The sequence below is a fragment of the Empidonax traillii genome, unplaced genomic scaffold (assembly GCF_003031625.1).
Source record: "Empidonax traillii isolate 1590-97213 ecotype Southwest subspecies unplaced genomic scaffold, ASM303162v1 scaffold474:size1423191, whole genome shotgun sequence".
NCBI classification, from domain to species: domain Eukaryota; kingdom Metazoa; phylum Chordata; class Aves; order Passeriformes; family Tyrannidae; genus Empidonax; species Empidonax traillii.
In genome coordinates, this window is record NW_020955667.1 from 1,016,692 (window position 1) to 1,037,301 (window position 20,610).

The following is a 20,610-nucleotide window of genomic DNA, read 5'->3' on the forward strand; positions in this document are numbered from 1 at the left end:
CAGACAGCAGCACTGGCAGCTAAAAAAATACCATCTTTTAATGTGTGAGCTGAGTACAGAGAGTGGCAGAATAAACAGGAGACCCTGTGGTAACATTTTTACAAGTCCCCTGGCTGACTGTTAGAGCCCTTTAACTAGAACATGACTGAGCATTCCCGTTTCGGGATCTCAGCAGCACGCCCAGCTCCTCCGGGGATCACCAAGCTTCAACAACAGACGGATCCAGGCAACAAAGCTCATGTCTGGATGGAGAGTCAGAAGGAGTTGCTTTTGGACCCATCCCCACCTCTGGTTTTGAACTGCACTGGCATGAGAGGCAGCGCTCCTTTGGCCATGCTTCCTCACAGCCATAAATCCAGTTTTACGGCACCCAGTCCAAGGCTGAAAACAATGCAAAGTGCTGAACAGATATAAACTCTTTCTGCTGCTTCACAAGATCTCCAAAGGGGCCAGAAGACTTTCTGCTGATTCAGGTATTGTTTTGTGCTCCTGTTGTTGGCGGGGAGCCAGGTGCACACCATATTGTAGGAGCCAGATAATTTGGCAAAAACGCGATCATGTGCTCACCCCTGATTCAGACCCAATTCCTCCCATGGGGTGACGGGGTAATGTGCAGATCTGGTATTAATTAACAGGAAACCACAGCCCTAGGCTGAGATCTGTCATTCTCTTCTGGATGCAGCTTGTGTCTGCTAACAGCTTCCCCACCCTGGGCTCCCCCCAGCCCATCCCCTCTCTCCTGACAGGTACCAGTCCAGGTCTGGGGAACACCCTGACTGTCGCAGGTCAGACCAAAGACCCAGATAACCCAGTGCCTTGTCTCTGAGAGCCACTAAATCTGCATTCCTGCTCCCAGGAATGCCTGTACCCCGTGGCAGTGGCAAGGAGGGGTTTGCTCTTCCGACTGGGAGCAAGTTTGGGAGAAGCAGCAGCTCTGAGCTTTTGCCTAGGTCCCCTCTATGGCATGGCATCTCCAGATGAGCTAAAGCTCACACTACCCTGCTGATGAGGGCAGAGCCCAGGCAGTGCTGAATGCTTTGGGAAAAAAAAATCATCTCCCAGGCTCCAGTAGAAAAGACAGCACTGGTACCCAGCGTGCCAGAGATTAAGCAATTTACTGAGTCAATTGTCTTTTTTCCAAGGACAAACATGTGTGATAGAAGATCTCCAGATCTGCTGGCACGCTGAGAGCTCTGGGCCATCAGCCCTTTCACTGTCTCAATTCATCTGTCAGTAAACCACCATGCACATTAAGGCTGGAAAAATGGAAAGGGATGAGGGATGTTCATGGCCCACTCAGTAAGGATTAAATGCCGTGTTGCACAAATGATGGTCACCCAAGGTTTTACTGTAGAAATGCTGAAATTCCTGTCCACAACCCGCAGTGCCCTCTTAAGTGAAGGAGGGGGAGACAATAAGCAGCAAGGATATTATTTGGTACCAGAAAGCCCTTGCAAGAAGTGATATGAGCAGGACAGGATCTCATTGCTTCATGAAATATCTGTGTAGGATATTTGGCACATGGTGCCAAGACAAAAAGGGAATTCCCTTCAATGCACAGCGACTCACCGTGTCTGCTTGGTGGAGGTCAACCACTGGTGTTCAGCTTTGTCCCACCAAGAAGAAATCAAAAAGAAAAGTATCTTCGTTCCAGTCCACATATTAGCTTGTCAGGAGTTGATGGAAAGGCTACGGGAGAAAGCAGAAGGGCAAGAGAAGCGTCAGTTTTGCAGAGGACATCTCTCTGGACATCTCCTCCCAGGCTGTCCCCTTAACACACTGCTGCTACTGGGTGATGCTGAGGATAAACCTCGTGGAAATTGAAAGAAGCACTGGGCATTTTAAAGGGTCATCCTGTACAAGGAAATACTTTTGGAAGGACACAAACCATCTTGGGATTACACTGCAGGGCTGGAGAGCACCTCTGCTATAGAGACAGGCTTGGAGAGTTGGGGTCATTCAGCCTGGAGAAGATCTTAGGGTCCTTCCAGTACCTAAAGGGGCTACAAGAGGCCTGGGGAGAGGGACTTTGGACAAGGGCATGAAGTGAGAGGATGAAAGGGAATGTTTTTCCACTGCCAGAGGGCAGGGTTAGAATGGAGATTGATAAGAAATTCTTTACTGTGAGGGTGATGGAGCACTGACACAGCTTGCCCAGAGAAGCTGTGGCTGCCCCATCCCTGGAAGTGTTCAAGGCCAGATTGGATGGGGTTTGCAGCAACCCTGTCTAGTGTGAGTTGCCCATGGCCGGGGTTTGTACCAAGATGGTCTTTGAGGTCCCTTCTAACACAAATCATTCTGTGATTCTAACATTATTCCCTCACAGCAGCCCAGGATGGATTTGGCAGAAGAAGGGGTAGAGGGATAAATTATCCAAGAGGTGCTCATTCTGGGACAGTTTGGTTTTGTTATTCTTTGGTCTGTTTGTTTACAACAGCTTCCTCTGGGCCATGTTCCTGGGACCTGCCGGAGAGAAGACACAGCATCAGGAAAAACTCAGACCTGAAACTCACCATCAACACCATCATTTCCCATGGATGCCTTTGCAGTGCCCTGTGCAGCCCCCTGTCCCGTGCCTGTAATTAAAGCAAAGTGTAAATTGGAAGTCAGACCTCAGTCAGGCCCTGAGAACTTTGTTGCAGCAGGAGAGCAAGGCAAGAGATACTAAGGACAGTGTTGGATTCATCTGTAAACTAAATCCCAGGCTCTACCCTTTCCACTGCCAAATGCTTAGGAGGGAGAAAAAAAAAAAAACCAAGGAGTGGATTCTGTGTGTGTGTGTGTGTGCGTGTGAGTTCAAAACAAAATGGCTAATTTAAAACAATTATGCAACAGCTAATTAAAATCATCTCTGCATCGTAGAAAGGCGGCCGGCCAGGTACTCAGCGTGAAGCGTTTGGCTTTACGGAGCAGCATCTTGTTAAAGCCCTTCATCCCGTGGCAGCGGCGGCTGGACCCGTCCCGCGTGTGCCTGCGGAGAGTGGCTGATGGCCTTTCCGGCATCAGCCGAGCGAGCCCTCCCTCTCCTCCCGCCCGGCGCAGCACCGCGACGTACCTGCGGCACCGGCTGTGCTTTATGAAGTCTAAAATTTTCAACTGGTTGTGTCTTTCCATGCAAACTCATTAGACACTATTTACACCCGCTGCAGCTGTGCAGAGAGAGGTTTTGAACTCTGGCATTCTACAGTAGGCTTTGTTTCTCATTTACATTTGCATATTAAAGTGTTTGCCTGAAATAGGCTATTGAAATTAATTCAGGATTAATTGGTGTCTTTATCTCATTAGGACAATCTAATTTAAGGATGATGAAATTGTTTAGCCTCCCGTTTGCATAATTAGATTGCTTTGAATTGCTGTCATTATTGTGCTCTTTAGCATCATCTGTAGGCCTCAAACAGACAAGAGTTTCAACCTCATAAAGACCAATCATGTGTTACAGCAGAGAGCTGTTAACCCCTTTTAACCCAAACTCCCTCCAATGTGCTGCCTCACAATGGGGTGGGTGTTCTGCAGCATGGCAGGGACGCAGAGGCCTCCCCACCCCGTGTCACAGGACATCCCCTCCTTCCCTGGACAAGCTTGGGGCACCGAGGTGCAACCCCAAGAGCTGCTGGCAGGAAGCCCTGTTTCACCTGGCCTTCCTATGGGAAGGGCTGTAGCTTTTCCAGAGGATGTGAAACCCTGCACAGTCATCTGGGTCCACGGATGGCTCCTCCAGAGGGGCTGAGCAGAGCCACACCACTCACTCTCCCCTGTGTCACTGAGAAGGGCTGGTGGGAACATGCCCAAGGACTGCTTGATCCCACCCCTGCAGCACAGCCTTTGGAAATTACCTCGGGCTGGTGGCAAAGACGACGGGATGGCTAGACTACAAGGGAAACCTGCAGCCACAGGCAACACAATGTTTTGTTCCCTCCAAGGACTTAAGAAGCTCCATTTCCTTCTTCTCCAGTGTGGAGGCTGTTGCTGAACCTCCAACTGAGGAGCAGCCTCTGAAGATGTCCTGGCCAAAATGTAGTTCTTGGGTCTGGTACAAACACGCTCCTTTTGCTTCCAATAGCTCTTCTCTCCTCTCTGTGCTTGCCTGGATGCTAAGAGGAAGGAGCAGACCTGCCCAACCCTATACCATGGGAGCATGCATGTGAGGAAATACCATCGGTGCCCAGGTGGTCTGGGGAAGGTGAAGGAAAAGATAAGTAGCTGTAAGGCCAGATCTCCACGCTGGATCATTGTTAAGCCTAGAGACTCACCCCACAGTCAGGCAATGACCTTGTGCTGTGAATGAGCACACAGAGCCGTGTCAGCCCAACACAGGGCTCAGGCTTGCACCCAGGGCAGCAGGGATCACCACAGTGAAAAAGGACACTATGTATAAAAAAACACAGGAGGGTCGTACCCAGGGGCTGCAATCAGGGTGTGGATCCCTCAGTGCTTAGTGCATGTCCCAAAATACCACCCAGTGAATGTGTACCAAGGGACATGAGGACAGAGCTTACAAGGGTTGTGTGTTTAATGCAGACATCATCCAAAAGCTGCAGCCGTCCTGAGGATCCTCACAGCCCATGGCCAACACATTCCCTGCAAATAGCCCTTCATCTGCTTTTCAGTGCCACCTTCCCCAACCCCAGCTCCCTGCCCACCCAGGGGACTCGGGAACCTCACTGCCATGGGGACACATGGGCTGGAGCTGCTTGGAAACAGGCATCACAACCCAACAGTGGCTTGTTGCAGAGGGCACCAGCTTAGCATCCTGACCTCACTTCCCCACGAGTCTCTCCAATATAAAACAGCCTGTTCAGCCACTCAAATGATCCATAACATGCATCTCAGAAGTATTTTTACATGATAAAGGATCACACAGCATTGTAACCAGCTTCCTTGCTAGCAAGGAGGACCATGGCCTTGGGTGTTCCCCCGCCCTGTGCCGGCCCAAACTATCATTCCAGATGGCTGCCAGAAGCCAATAACCACCAAAGTGCCTGAATCCGGCCCTGGAGATGCTCCCTGGGCACTGAGAGCAGGAAGGGCGTCGAGATGGCAGCTCAGTGGTTGCTCCTGGGGATGCTCTCCGTCTGTCCTGGCCCAGCTCAAGGCGAGAGACCTGCTTCTCATTAGCGGGCGGCTGACTCCGGAGGTGGGGGCTGCGCCAGGCAGGCTGCTTCGCCAGTCGCTTCACGTATCCTAACATCTGGTTGTGTCTCATCACAGTGCAAATTTATGACCCTGGAAACAACATGTTGATGATGCACTGGGAAGAGGAGCCGGAGCTGTAATCCCATGTCCAGAGCGGGGACGCTGGGAATCGCCACATGAGGACTTCAGCGGTGGGGAAGAGGTGAGGAAGGGCAGACCTGCAATTCCACATGCAACAGGGGGTGACACATGGGGGGAATGGAGCTCCTGATGATGCAGCACTGCAATATTTTTCAGTCTAAGTCTCTCTCCTCTGGGGAAAAAAAAAATGCAAATTCAGCAACAGCCAACTTTGCACAACTTCATCTCGATGAATTGCCAACTTCAAACCAGCCAACAGGCAGGAAATCTTAAAGAAAGTAGATGAAAGATTTCATTTGAATGCTTTGAAAAGGAATGTTTCCATTCGCAGTTGCTGGCCAGTTACACTTTCCATTTTATGGTTAAAATTACACAGACATTTAAAATTATTTGAAATGGAAATGACAGATCGCATTTCAGGTCCTCCAAGGGAAGCTTTGTTTGCTGAGGATAAGTAAATGTTTCATTATTTTTTCCAGAGATCAAATATATCAGCTGAACCAGAACAGAGAGGGACTTGAGAAGTCTTGTTTGCAGGTTCACACCAAAGATGTTTTAAGTTTTCAGCTGAGACCAAACAAGTGCTTTTAGTTATGTTGCTTTGTTGCTGCAGTGAAAAAGGAAAAAAATCCAGCCCTTTCCATCATACTTAGGCAACCCAAGAAGGAAAAAAACAACCCTAAGACACCGAACCATGGGCAAGGATTCAAACTGGTGCAAAAAAGGCCGCTGCTCCTCAAACAAGATGGAGCACAACTACAGCAAGCCTGGAAAGGAGAGGTGAGGATGCCTGAAGGTCTGGGAAACAACAAACATGGAAGGGAGACATGGTAAAGACTCACCTTTGAATGTACAAAATATGCAGGATGCTGCCAGGAAACCTAAGCTGGTTAAGGGATGGTGTAAACGTGCTAGTATGAAGTGGCCAGCTTTGAGCTGTAAATCAGGTTGTGACCAGTAGTAAACTCTAGTAAATACAGGTTGTCCAGAGAGCTGGTAGAGGCTCCATCCCTGAAAACGTTCAAGGCCAGGTTGGACTGAGCTCAGAGTATCCTGACCTAGTTAAAGATGTTCCTGCTAATTGCAGGGGGTATGGAATGAGATCCTTAAGGTCACCCAAACCAAACCATTCTACAATGTGCAACCAGTATCCATGAACAAAAACATGGGTCCGTGAAGAAGAGCCTGGGAGGGGCTCATAATCCGTCAATGGTTCAACACAAACCTCCACTGTGGATGAGGACCTCCCCACATCCTGGCTCCAGGCGCGCTGCTGGATGACAAGCACAATGCCATGTATTTGGAGGTCCCTTGGCTCAGCCAGAGCCTGTCTCAGGGGGATTAGCACAGTCCAGACAGATTTATAGCTCCCATTTCTGTCAAGCCCATGTGCTTCAGCCTGTGTGGTTCAGCTCTTCTTCCCAAGAGGACTTTGTTAGCAGAGTTCAACAACAGATATTTATGTTTGCTAGTAGGATGCCTTTTAGAAGTAAAAAAAAAAAAGGAGAAGGAAAAAAATCAACCCCCCAGAATTACAGCATTTGAGGTTAAGTAAAACATTTTCTTTAGTCTTGAGTTTTGCAAGAAAAGTGCAAAACAACCAATTTCAAAACAAAAACTCTCTTCAATTTAGAAAAATCAGGCAGTCCTCTTGAGCAATGTCAAAACAAAACCTTAGAACTTTTTTTAAATCCACACACACATGCACATACACATACTTATACACACATACATTCACCAACACACACATGACTGCTCGCTGCTTTTACCCTACAAGAAGGTATCCAGCAAAACCCACCCAAATGAGAGAGCTCCCAGCTTCTCCCAGTCCAGGTTGGGGGAATGTGCCCCCACATTCTTACTTAGGTCTCACCAGTGCAAGAGAAGGCTCTGGAAATGGCAGCCCTGACTGTGGCAGAGTGATTTGCACCATCAGCCTGAGCGGAGTGTGGCTGAATCCCAGCCTGGAATCCTCAGGCTCTCTCCTGACAGAATATGGAAGGTGCCCAGGCTGGAGCGGCAGCTCAGAGATGTGCCCAAGGACCACAGACTCCGTGATCTTTTCCCAGCCATGCCAGCACCCGGGCACGTGCCCCCAGGAGTGTCCCCAGCCCCTCACAGTGCCCAGAGCTGGGGGTGAACACACTGAGCTGCAGCCTCGGCATTTGGTCGGTGACTCCTGACCCTTGGAGGTTATCGGTCTCATAATGTTTCCGAGTGCCAATCAGGCCTCTCCTTTGATCAGTGTTATAATCAGATACAGCACTCCAGCATGGATTATTAAGTTTTAACAGTTGACACATCATTTCTGATACCATAATCTGGCAGCACTTTACAATAAGTGACAGGTCCTCACTAATTCCTTTTGTATTCACTGTAGCAACGTTAATCATGAGTGATGAACTTTGCGTATTCATATGGATGTAATAGGCAGTTCCCAAGGACTGAGACTGTAATTTAGCTTTAACCTAATGGGCACTGATTGTAACAATAAGTAATTATGTCAGCTAAATGCAGTGTTGATGGCAATTGATGACAGCAGCGAAAGCCACGACACCATTTTGGAACCAAGCTTGGAATAGTCATTTGTAAAACCATAACGGGCCAAGACGAGGAACAATGTGTCCTCTCCTGTGTATCCTATCATCCAGCTACCTTCAGCCTGGCGAGGACAGTCCCAGCTGTGACAAACACTCTGTCACCTCCCTGTTTTACTCTCTGGCAGCTAATTTCAGGGTAGCCAAAAACACAGCCCGCTAGATGGATGGGATCAGCAGCGCCCTGAAGCTCAGGTAAAACAAGAGAGGCATCTCATCTCAAATGGGATGTTGGGATCAATCCCCTGGATCACCTTCAGGTCCTTTGGGCAAGTCACATCAGGTGACACATGGCCAACATCTGGTAATGTCACGTCTCCACAGACCGGTGCTTGCTGCTCCCCACAGCTGCAGAGCCTGGCTCTGTCCCCAGCCAGCAAAGCAGGGACAGGCTGCAGAAGACCTGAGACCACTGCTGAGCCCAGGGGCAGCTGAATTCAGCAGATATACAATTAGGAAAACACAGGCCTGAGAAATGTGCTCGATAACCTAAACCACAGCGTAAGTACATCCATAGAAATAGATGTTCTTCTATTACCCAGAAGGACTGGTGTGACCTCTTTTTGGGATAGAGAGGAAAATGAGGATGGGATATTTTTAGGCCAGAATATTTGGATTTGAATTGCTTTCTTTAGAAAGGGGGAGCATGGCAAAGTCATAATAAAAATTCTGTTAATGACAGTAATAAGACTGTAAGTGCTGGTGTCATCTTGAAAGAGTGATTCATGCTGCCAGTAAGAATCCTGTTTTGCTGTAATCATTAATGTGGTCAGAAAACACAAAGTAGCAATAATGAGGTAGAAAGGACATATTCAAGGAAATAGTTTTGGGGTGCTCCCTCAAGATAATGTCCCTGCCCCTACCAGACTGTGAGGAGGAAGCTGCCTCCCTCAGCAGGACCTTTGGGAAACAGCAGCAAGCACCTTTTTTAAAATACACAGCAGAATGCCTCAGGTTCTCTATTTACTTACTATTTTAATTAATTTGCTAAATTCCAAGCAATTTTTTTTTCCTGGACTCATAGAAGGGTTTGGGTTGGAAGGGACCTTAAAGTTCCAACACCCTGCCATGGGCAGGGACACCTTCCACCATCCCAGGTTGCGCCAAGCCCCATCCAGTCTGGCCTTGAACACTGCCAGGGATGGGGCAGCCACAGCTTCTCTGGGTAACCTGTACCAGTGCCTCACTACCCTCACAATAAAGAATTTCTTCCTCACACCTAGTCCAAACTACTCTCTGTGCATTTAAAGCCATTTCTTTTCCCTGTGTGACCACCCACACACAGCACCAGAGCCCAGCTCAGTGCACACAGCAGGGAGACTCCTGGGGAAGGTTGAAAGCACAGATGAGACAGTCTTGTGACTGTGCTTTAAAAGTGTCAGATCTACCTGGCAGAAGGCAGCAGAGCAATGATGTGCTTGCAGAGGCAGGCACAAGGCAGGGAGCTGAGTCCTGGCAGCCCCAGCCCTAAAAGAAGGGACAACCCAGCAGCACTTCCACTTGCTCAGGGAGCGAGAGCAGAGCCATGATGGCATCGTGATGCATCAGCAGGGTTTTGGTAGCCTCCTAGAACCCTGAGACCTCCAAGGTCTGCACTTTTAAATGGGCTATTTGTTAGATTTTGGTCCCAGCGTTTACCTTGAGGAAGGTGAGAACCATGCTCCAGGTGCTGGGAGACCTTGTGGAAGGGAAGGTCCCAGTGGTGGGGAAACCGTTGTGGATGTTATCATGGCTGAGGAGAAACCACCTAAAACCTCACAAAGATCCTAAACTACTGACATCCATCACTCACCCTGGGACTAACTGAGCACCAGCCCGCAGCCCCTGCCGTAGAGAACGATGTCAGCACTGCAAGAAACATGGACAAATTATGATGACCAGGTTCAAAGCCAAAAATAGCTGCCTATGTCCCTGATTTCAGGAGATTGGGTAAAATACCCAAGACAAAGAAGCTGTTATTGCTGAAAATGCAGTCGGGATGTGCAGCTACAGGCAAAAATGCCTCCCAGTAATTGCAGATGTGCTGTCAGGGGGACGCGCTGCTCGTGATGCCGCACAGCCAGCTGATGTGGAGCAAGCAGCAGCAGCCTTCGTCAGCATCATATGCTGCCTCCCCGGAGGTGGGAAGATGAGAAGGGGGTGCTGCTGCTGATCAGCATGGTGATGATGGAGAAGACAGCATTCCCCACCTTGCCAGCCAGCCCCTACACCGAAAAGGGCTTTCATCGCTACAGTAGTCACTACTGAAATACACTGTCACACACAGCCTCTGAGACGAGGGGGGGGAGAGCAGCTGGGGAAAATACACTGAGGACCCTTGGAAGTTACAAAGTTAGAGAAAATCACAGGGGCAATGTTTACAGGGGCAATGAGGAGGAGAGGTGGACTCCAGCAGTGGCGTGGGGGCTGGCACAGTGGAAGTTACAGTGTTCTTGTTGCCACCATCTACCTCAAACATGCACTCTCTGCAGCGACCCCTTTCTTACTCCAGACACACTTGGTTGGGATGCAAGTCCTCACCCCACAATCAAGCAAGGTCAGACCAGACCCTGGAAGAACCACAGGCTGCTGGCAACAGTTTGGTCACGCTGTTCCCAAGGGGATCAAGGAGACCCCTTGGCACATACAGTAACAGCAGCACCGTGCCCAGCCCTGCTGCTGGGGCACGGCTGGCAGCAGCATGCACAGCCACCTTGGCGAGGTGTCAGCCACACCTGCATCAGGCAGCTTTAGAAGTGCACTTAAGCATCTCTAAATGAGACTGGGGGGGGATAAAGGGGCCTCTTAGAGACAATACCTGCAGCCTGATGCTCCTGAAGGCACCCCCAGAGCCATCCCAGAGCTCCTGTGGCTGGTGCAAGCTAGCAAGGTGCTATCAATATACTCCTTCACCCCAGGTGAGAACGGGCATCTGTGACTCAGAACAACCTCACTGCCAGCAGAATTCAGCCCCTGAAAGGTCTGTCTCCACCTGAAAGGCGTCAGTGTCCGAGCTCTTCCTCGGACGGCTGCAAAGTCGCTCGCTCCCTCCGCCCCATGGCCTTGACAGGTGATGCCGGTGGAGGGGGGACCCAATTACTGCTCATCACTGCCCCGGCACGGTCCAGGCGTCAGGCCGATGTCAGAGCACACCGTGACACAGCTGACGTGATGCCCGGCGCTGCGGAGGGAGCAGGGGAGCGAGGGGTGATTGGCAGCCTGAGGCAAGCAGTGCCGAAAGAACCAGCCTTCCACAATTAGCCGTGCCGAAGCGTTTCCCCCTCCCCGTGTGAGGAAGGATATGAGACAGTAGATCCTCGTCCAGGGATGCTGAGCACGGGGCAGGATTCATACCCCAGCCGTGCTCAGGATGAGGGGCTGCCATGCAGGGAGTGGACAGCTCAGCTGGTCCCAGGGAGATGGACAGTAAATCCCAACTGGCAGCAGCCTCAGAGGCCAGCGCTAATGACCCCGGGCTGTCACAAGCTGCACTGTCCCCCCTGCAGCAGATGTGACAGCCCCAAAGTAAGCAGGTACCCACTATGTCCCCGCTTCCTCACACAAAAGTGACAAGAGGGACAGGTAATAAAAGTCCAGGCCAAATCCTTGACAGAGATCTGATGGCTTGAGCTGACTCAGGATCCCTCCCTGCCAGCTTCATTCCTGATAAACAGCTACCCCAGCAGGAAGGGTGGCCAGCCAGAGCATACCCCCAAAAGCTGGCAAGGCAGCCCAACACCACCTCCTCTCTTCCTTTCAGCTGGCCTACAGACTCCCCTCTCGGGTTACACTAAGAGGGGAAACTGAGGCAGGGCTCAGCATCCTCTCCCAGCTACCCCATCTCTGCAGCCATGCTCTCAGCCAGGCACAGGGAGCTAGTCTGGGAGCACTGATACTGCCCAATGCAGCAGGGAGGCAGGAAAAGCCTGGCTCAGACACATCCAACAGCATCCTCCCTCTGGCCACCCACAAGCCTTCCTCCCAGGTGGTTTTCAAGCAGCCAAAGCCAAACTTACCTCCCATCACAAGCCCTCCTTGGTGCTCCTTTGCTAACTGAAACCCAACATTTATTCCGTGGCCCAAGTTATACTGTAGAAAATAGAACTGTGGTAGTAACACCAAAATAAGAAAGCAGGAATGGCATCAAGTTGCCAGTGGCTGGGATGGAACCACTAGAGCTGCCCTGCCAGCTCAGCCAGCAGCTGTGCACAGGGATGGATGAAGGACGCGTGACAACCTCCAGGTCAGCAGCAGTGGAGATTCCCTGCTGCTCCCTGTACTGAATCCTGCCCACCTGTGCCAGCCGTGGTGCTGTGCCCCAGCTGCATCCCCTCTGCTCAGGGGGTTCACCATCCATGTGTGCCACAAGATCTGGGGTGTGACATTTCACCTGGATTTGGGTGGACCTGGACAGTCACCGACCCACTACTAGAGCTGATCCTCCCCTTTCCCACAGGACAAACCTCCCCTTCCGCTGTTCAAGCACCTGTAAACTCTGCTTAGTTTACAGCAGCAAACCCTTCTGCACCAAACATTCGCATCTGCTCTCTCATTACTGACCTGAATTCCTCTTTCACATCAAATTGGAGCAGCAGATGAAATTTTAGGCTAGCTCTGGGCTCCCTCATCCCTCTTTTATTCTGTGTCTGCGCCAGCTTAACTTCCTGGGAAAGCTCTGAGGGGTATCTCTTCTCCCACGGGTCTGTAGCAAACCATCATTTGGCACCGGGAGGAGAGAGCTGGATTTCCATCATGGTATCACGTTGTTTCCAATTTTGTCACAAGCTGAACTTCTGCTCCTCTTCTTTAAACCTCAGGAGATACAGCTTAGAGCCAAGGAGAGACTGCCTACCAAAAAATCAGTTTCTAAAAGGCACATGACGGGGAACAGAGAGCCAGAAGCATTCGAGGGCTGAGAAAAGTCCCCTCACAGGCAGGAGCTGCATCCCTGGGGGTCACTGGAGGTGTTAGGTGGTACTGCTGCCTAAGCCCCCACTGTGCTGAGGATAAAAAAGGAACTTTAATCTCCAGGAATTCACACAAAAAGCTGCAACTTAGAGCGAGCTCAAAGGCAGAGCTTGTCACTCTCACATAAAATCTCCTTCTCCCCACTTTTGCTTCCCCACAGGACATCTCCCAGCCGACAAACCTCTGGGCCAGTGCAGACCCTGCTGAGATGACACCAGGTTTCCAGCAAGGGGGATGCTCCTCTAGTGCAGGGCAAGCAGCTGAAGTGCCGTCAAGAGAAACAAAGGCGCTGGCAAACTTTGAGAAATGCCTCTCATTATTTACAGAATGACACAAGAAAACTTCAGACTGAAACAAGAAAGGCAATTAGTTTCCTGTACGGAAACAAAGAGACATCTGTGCCAAGTATGCTAACATATACACAAGGGGCAGGTATACAGTACATGAGGAATTTCTTCCAGCTGCAAATCCACCCCCAAATTCTCAAGTCAATCTTGAGTACTACGATGCTCAGCAATCCTCTTAGAAGTGTCCAGATGCTTTAATAACTTAATTCTAATCTTCTCAGACACCATTTTCCATTTAACTGCTGAAGCACTGGAATAAGACAGAGGGGTCAGGACTGAATAAGTCACAGTGGGGAACAGCAGGTCTGTTTTGGAAGTCTGAGAAGCCTAGTCTAATTAAGCTGGTCCCAAAGTCATCATCTGACGGTGGTGAGGCACTGGAATAGGTTGCCCAGAGAAGCTGGGGATGCCCCCAACCCTGAGTGTTCAAGGCCGGGCTGGATGGGGCTTTGAATAATCTGGTCTAGTGGGAGGCATCCCTGTCCATGACTGGAGGTCGGAATGAGAGGATGTTTAGTGACCATTCCAGCCCAAACCATTCTATGATTCTGAAAGCAGCTCACCTCCCTGCTGCACTGAGCAGACCTGATCCAGCCTTGCTGCACATCCACTCCCACCCCAGATTCCTCCAGCCCCCGCTTCTGACAGGTTCCTCCAGACTTCCCATCTCAGCCAGCTACCTTTTAGACAACACTTTCTCGAGATTGTTTTAAACAAGTGAGGAAATTTTGGTGACACTTTAATACATAAAGTGCTCCTTATTTTCTCTGTGCCAAAGAGCAGAGCTTTCTAACACGCTTTTCTGAGTTAACATCAGGCGTTAAACAGACGCACACGTTGTTTTAGCAGGAGCCCACATTTTATAATAGGCTTTCTATCTAACAGCTTGATATAGCCCCTTCCATTAAGCATTTATTGCTAATGCATTGTAAAGTGTAACATGCTATATACGCTATTAAAGAATGGAGCTGCCACGTTCTCACCCCTTAATAATGAAACACTTATGAACGGGAACCTTAGGTTAAAGAGTTGTGAATTAAGTTTAATCTCAGGGAGATCATCAAGCACTCTGCCAGTACATCGTGCTGTGCTGTCAGAGGGAGGGCTTGGACCCGAGTCCCCTGGGGAAGCGCTCCTTGACTTTGCTTTGGAGAAGACCTTGGTGAAAGTGCTCCTCACCAGGCAAGGGTTTGGCTAAATGCCACCAGACTGCTGGAGATCTTGCGCTCTTCCTCAGAGGGACTCCCCAAGAGCCACATGGTTATTGACTCTAATAATTCAATATAAACCCTAATCATTAGCAACCTTTTTAGATAAGATACATCCTCAGCTGAGCATTATTGTATTTTTTCCTTACTATTCAATAAAAAAGCCATTAACCTTTTTTTTTAAAAAATGGTGCAAACCCCCTTACCTTGGCAAGTAGCTGGGGTTTTAAGGGCACAAGGAGCAATGACTTGATGCTACAGGGTTCAGCCATAAAGGCAAGCAGTGTCAAGACCATTCCTTTAGAAAGAGAAATCATCTCCATCTCTTCCCTCCCCCTGGTCTCACCCTCCCAGGGATCTATTTATACACACGCTGCTGCACAGCAAGTCCTGCTTTTGTTCCTTTTCCCTGTTTATGAGTTGCTGCAAAAGAAAGCTCCCCAGCTCCAAAGCCATTGCCCTGTAAACCCTACAGCAGGATCTTGGATCAGCATAAGGCAGGAGTGGGACTTTTGATCAGTGCAAGAGATTCGCCTTTTTCACACCCACCTGTCCCCTGGCATTCATCAGTGATGGGATGCCCAACTTCTATGTGTGTTCTTGAGGATTTATACTTACTGGAGTGGGGCTGACCTTAGGCTGGGCTGGGAGATGGTGTGTTCGGAGAGCTTGTTCTGCAAGGGTCAGTTATCCCTAACTCAGTTTCCATGAAGAAAAGGTGAAGACAACTTTGGTCTTCAGTGGCACTTCAATGACACAAGCTCACACCTGCTGGGCTTTCGCCCCACATCATGAAATTCAAAACCACTGGCTTTTTCCAGTGTCAGAGTTGGAAAAATCCAAGACCTCAGTGACATCTCTGGGGTGAATCAAATGGCAAGGCATTTTGGATCGTCTGAGCTTTGGTACCCAATTCAAGACATTTCTGAACAAAAGCACTCTGAGTGCCTGGAACTCCCCCCAAAAAACTCTCAGGTTCTTGAAGAGGCTTCTATGTGGTGCGGGAGACCAATCCTTTGCCTGTTTGTTCTTATTGCACATTACTGGCGGTCTTGGTGAGAGTTCAAAATGCAAACACCCACAATGGTACTTAGGGAAGCTTAAGCACATGTTGGCAGTTGGTTGTGTTGGGCTTCTCCCCCGCCCAGCCACCCCTTGTGCACCCAAGATGTGCCACTTCGGTCAGTCTTGGGAGGGAAGAGCAATAAAGGGCAGCCATGTGGCTTCCACAGAGCCCAACAGCAGTGCAGGTTTCAGGGATAAAACACGCACCTCGAGGGCTTGGCACAGTTTCTAGTTGTGCCCCCTGATGCTGCTGGACAGCCGAGGGCTCGTATGCATAGGGACAGCCACAGCTCATGAGGGATATCCCAGCTGGGGTCTTCCACCTCTCCGGGAGCTGCTCACACCCACGCTGACCAAGGCTCTCCTGGGCCCAGCACCATCAGGACACTCCAGTTACACTTGTCCCTTCAGCTGCTCGGCCGAAACAGGGCACCTAAATTATTACACAGACAGAGCACACTTGGAAGAGGTGGAGGGGTTGAACCCTCCAATTGCATGCAAAATCTCTTCACAGCAAGCAAGCATTTAAAAGAAGAGACCTCCACAGCTGACTGCTCCTTGTCCTGGAAGTCAGATTTAAAAAAAAAATACATCTTTTTAGAGGATGCATTTTCTAAACTTCTTATGAGTTTTTTTCAGATGAAGGGGGGTGGAAGCTCATCCCAGGCTGACGTATCAGTGTCCTCAACACTCACAGCAGGACCTCAGAGGGGTTCAGTCCTCTCGTCCCAATGTGCCCTGCGTGGGTACAGAGGACCCCACAAAACCTCCCTTGGTGAGTGCACCACGGAGTTGCCTTATTTCCCCCATGACAATGGCCTTTCTTCCTGGTGCCCGTGGTTCCCTTTGTGTTTACGATAACAGAGGGATGCTTTATTGCATTTCGCCCGCCCGCTGCCATGGCAACCGGCGCTTGCTGCGTGCTGTAAAAATAACCCTCCTTCTTTGATAGATTTCACTTGAGTGAAAATAACCCTTAAAAATAGGTTGAAATTTCCATACTAACTCTTCCAGGAGGTTCCAGGGAGGCGAGAATGAATTGCAGGATCAGCTAACGGGACGCAAGATGCCACCCCGGCACCCTCCTGCTTTTGCACTGAGCTCTCGCAGAGGAGCCGGTGAGGATGCTTTCGGGGAGCTGCCACTAGCCAGCCCCCCTCCATGGTTACCATGGTCCTGATGACATAGAATGATAGAATCCTAGAATGGTTTGAGTTGAAAAGGGTCTTAAAAATCATCTCGTTCCAACCCCTTTGCTATAGGCAAGGACACCTTCCACTAGACTGAGGGCCCCATCCAACATGTTCTTGAACACTCCTAGGGATGGGGTATCCTCAGCTTCCCTGGGCAGTTTGTACCTCTGCATCACCAATCTCATGGAGAAGACTTTTTTCCTAGTATCCAATCTAAACCAACACTCTTTCAGTTGGAAAACATTCCCCCTTTTCCTGTCACTAAATGACCTTGTCAAAAATCCCTCTCCATCTTTCTTGTAGGCTCTCTTCAGTAGACGTGGTGTTGCTTCTCGGTATTTATTGCAAAGAGAAGAGGTGCTGTCCCCTCAGTGCCTGCTATGGGGTCTGGTTGGGATAAAGTTCAGGTTTATCTTCTCAGCTCCTGTGCACCATGGCCTCAAAAAAAGGCTTTTCCCATCTTGAAGGTGCAGGGACCCTTTGCTGGAAGCTGGTATTCTCCATCAGCACCTAAGCATTTTATAGTGGGCCATCAGGAAAGCTTCAGCATGGGTTTTGATTGGATAGATCAGAGCACATGAACAGCCAGCATTGGATCTCTCCCAAAACAAAGCTTCTCTCATGCCTGGGAGAGCAGAAATGGCCATCTCTTCACAGACCACAGGCCCAGACCCTCAGACAGAAATGCAGAGAGATTCATGGGCATGACATGTGCTGATGCTGAGAGAGGTTCAGGACTCCCTTCTTTGCTTCAGAGCACCTGTACTGATCCCAGACAGCAGAAAGTTATCCAGAGCCTTGCTCTGGAGCAATGAGGGTATTTATCTCACACCAGCTCTTGACTCATCCTCAGCCAGAAGATCTTTTTTTCTCTTTTGGCTCATTTCTTTCCTTTTTGTTCCCCCAACCACTCAACTCTTCTACCTCCAAATAAAAGCCGATTCACATTTTAGAGGTGGCCCCTGATTCCTCCCATGAGTTTAGGTGAGTCGAACCATAAGAAGTGGAGTAATGAGATTATGATTAAAAGCACACCTTGATAGTGGGGCATCCATCAAGCTGTCATAGAAATCGTATCTCGGAGGCTGCTCTCATCAATCTGACCTTTCAATTATTACCCAGAGTTCATGACTCTAAGTGTATATAATTCCTACCTCAAATCTGAGAATACATGCCTTCGGTTTTTTTTTTTTTGGCTTCCTTGTGCGTGGCTGTGCGAGGTCTCCTTCACTGGCACATCAGTGATGCTTTGCAATTCAAATTAACTTAAACTAGCTCTTCTCTCACCGAAAAGTTTGGAAACAAGATCAAAACACTGCCAGGGCACCTGAAGGCTGCTGTTTGACATTTTTATCAATGTGTTTTTGACTTTTTCTCAGCTGTTTCAAAGACAGTGACCACTAAGGCTAATTCCAGCAGTGCTCACAGCCCACACCCTACTTCAGCTCATGCTCCCACAGAAAGGTGAGGATGCTCAGGCCATGCCACAGCCCGCCCTCAACAAGAGGGAAACCCAACCAAGACAAGGTTACCCAGGCATCTGACAAATGAGCTTTTCTGTCCAAACATCACTGAAAAATCTTGGTTTTGTGAGCTGCAGCCTAGCCAACATGGTAATTCAGGAGCAGAATGGAGCCTACTTCAGCTTTCCATTGGCATCATTAGGAGGATTCCTCTGCCTGTCTCAAGGACCAGAGCACCACTCACCTCCAACAGCTCCAGGTATCCCACCCCACCACCTGTCCAGTGTAGGGGCTGAGATAAGACACAATTTGCTTGGCACCAGCCTGGCAACTTGCAGAATCCAAGCAAATTTCCATAGGACACAGAGTTATCAAGCAATGAAATGCTGCCTGAACCTCTTCTACAATTACACATGCAGGTCATCAGCCTGTCCACAGGGAATACCCAGCATCTGGGAACAGGGCATCCTCTTGCTCCCTGCTGGCTATGCTAACAGTAGAACAAGTGCTCGCTCTTCCTACACAGCAAGTTAGGAAGTTGTTCCTAGACGGGATAAAACAATTGAAGCCATTTGCTTTATAATTTTTCTCCAAAGGAACTCTTTGTTTTTTATAAGAGTAACCTTCCCTGACTTTTCACAAACAAAAAAATCCCACAGCAAGCAGGTTTTGGAAGAAAAGAAATCCTTGGCTGGTAAAGGAAATACAGGAAATAAAAATGCCTTGATTTGGGATGTTTGACAAATCCAGCCCTGAAGACTTTTTCTGGTGTTTGTATTATTGGAGGGTCTGTGCAGCCTTCAATCACAACTTTCTTGTACAAATAAGTATTGAATGGAAGATCTTTTGCAAAAATCTCTGCACTGCTCAAACGACTGAAACTATGGAAATTTCCATAACAAGAGCCTTGAAAATAACCCCAGAGACTTAACATGACAGTCAATGCTGCAGCAAAGGTGTTCAGGTGAGGTCAGGCAAGGCCAGGAGAGAGTGAGTCAAAGACACTCTCAAAAGCAGGAGCATCTTTCAGAAGTGACCCTGAGACCACCATAGCATTAGAACATTTCCCTGCTAGCACCTGCTAATCCATGCAGCCCCTTGCAGTGGAGCTGAGAGTGGATCTGCTGCCGTGTCACAGGACCAACCTCCCTCCATCGCAGCCTGGCCCAGCCAGCATCACTACAGACTCATTGCTAAGCCACTGCCATTATTGGAAATAATCCCTTTTCCAGGGAGAAGACACTTGACAATATTTCAGGCATAACTCCTTTTAAAGGCCTCACACAAGCCTTATTTCCTGAAGGATTAAAGGTAAGCAGAAATGTATCCCCAGTGTCCAACTCAGTGGTGGGAACAGCTGTCCTCAGCTTCAAGATAAGCACAAGACAAGACACCCAAGACATTCCACCTAGCTGAGGGACCAAATGCCTCAGCATCATGATGCTCAAAAAGAGCCTCAAGAAGCTGAGCCCAGCTCTCATGCTCCAGGTTCTTACGTCTTGCAAACCTCAGTGCTGTGGGACTAGTTCCATCTTGCTCCTGGAAACTAAATGCAGGTTCCCTTCTGTCCAAGAAAGAGGTCATATGGCCACACACCACCACAGTAATTTCTCTCCTACCTGGTAGCCACACAAACAAGCAGTCTGGAGGATTCTACGTCTGCATTGCAGCCACAGGTTGCTCCCTCACAACCTGGCCTCCACGCATTTCCCTAGCAAGCAGAATTTGATGACAGCACCAGCTGGAGCTTCCCTGCCACAAAAAGGAGATGAAACCTGCAAAAGTCCCACTTCCATTTTTGAGACCAAGCCTTCACTCTCAGGAATCAAATCTCTGCTGTCTTAGAGGAAACCGTTTCATTTACATCTCCGTGATGACCCAAAAGAGGCTAATTACAGTTATCACCCTGGCTGCTGTATGAAACGAGCTGATGGGCTCATGAATTCACCTGAGCAGGCAGCAACCACATCATCTGACACAAGACTTGTCGCTGGAGAAAGGTGGCAGCTTTGGCAGCAGCCAGGTGGTGAGGAGAGGCATCAGTTTTGCTGCTACTGAGAGGAAAGTTCTCTCCCCCAGAGGAGCAAGGGGGCCGGCGCACTCCCATTCCACCTCCATGCAACCAAAACGATGCTTAATGCCTCCCTCAAGGTGGTAACTGCAGCTGAGCTGTGCTGTCAGGAAGGCTCTAATCCTGTGCTAATTTATTTTATCAAATTAAAAAGACGAGCATCCATGGAACACCAGAGACCTCCTGTTCTCAGGGTCCCAGCAGAAAGCTGCATGATCCCTTTGTAAAGAGGGTAGGGGGGTTGTTGTTTTGCTTCTCTTTTTGCCAAGAATATAAAATTAATAAAACAGGATTAAGGGAGATATGGTTTTAACCGATTCCTTAATCCCAGAGAATAATTAATGAGAGCAATGCACCACTTGGCTCGACTCTCCCCACATTTGAATAATAAATAGCATCCACAAAAAAAAAAAAAAAAAAAAAAAAAAAAAAAAAAAAAAAAAAA

At 49.1% G+C, this 20,610-nt stretch overlaps 1 long non-coding RNA gene across 1 annotated transcript; it reads right to left on the reverse strand.

Annotated features, from left to right (window-relative positions):
- Positions 1 to 12,467: 12,467 nt before the first annotated feature.
- On the reverse strand, positions 12,468 to 16,548 carry LOC114063553. The gene is made up of 2 exons (XR_003572581.1): positions 16,445 to 16,548; positions 12,468 to 12,716 (listed from the first exon to the last, which is right to left on the reverse strand). It is a non-coding gene; the product is annotated as an uncharacterized LOC114063553 (long non-coding RNA).
- Between the last annotated feature and the right edge of the window lie 4,062 nt (positions 16,549 to 20,610).